Genomic DNA, 290 nt, shown 5'->3' on the forward strand with positions numbered 1-290 from the left:
GAGTTCTCACGGCCGGAAACGAGACGAGACAAAAAAGGAGGAAAACTCCTGAGTGATATGTAAACGAGCTGGGGCGACCCTGGCTGGCGAGCAGATGGTGATTAACACGGCAGCCTTCGCGCGAGGCCCAACGGCGCGAGGGCCGTGGAGGGGGCGCTGAAGGGAAGGGTATCGAGGCCTGCGTCTTGGCCTCGAGGGCGTCGCGTCTTGGCTCACATGCGGAAGTACAAGGCTCGAGAACCACGACGGAGATGGTACAAACCAAAACGACACCGATAGTATTATGACTA

This window comes from Penaeus monodon, chromosome 33 (assembly GCF_015228065.2).
Source record: "Penaeus monodon isolate SGIC_2016 chromosome 33, NSTDA_Pmon_1, whole genome shotgun sequence".
Lineage (NCBI taxonomy): Eukaryota > Metazoa > Arthropoda > Malacostraca > Decapoda > Penaeidae > Penaeus > Penaeus monodon.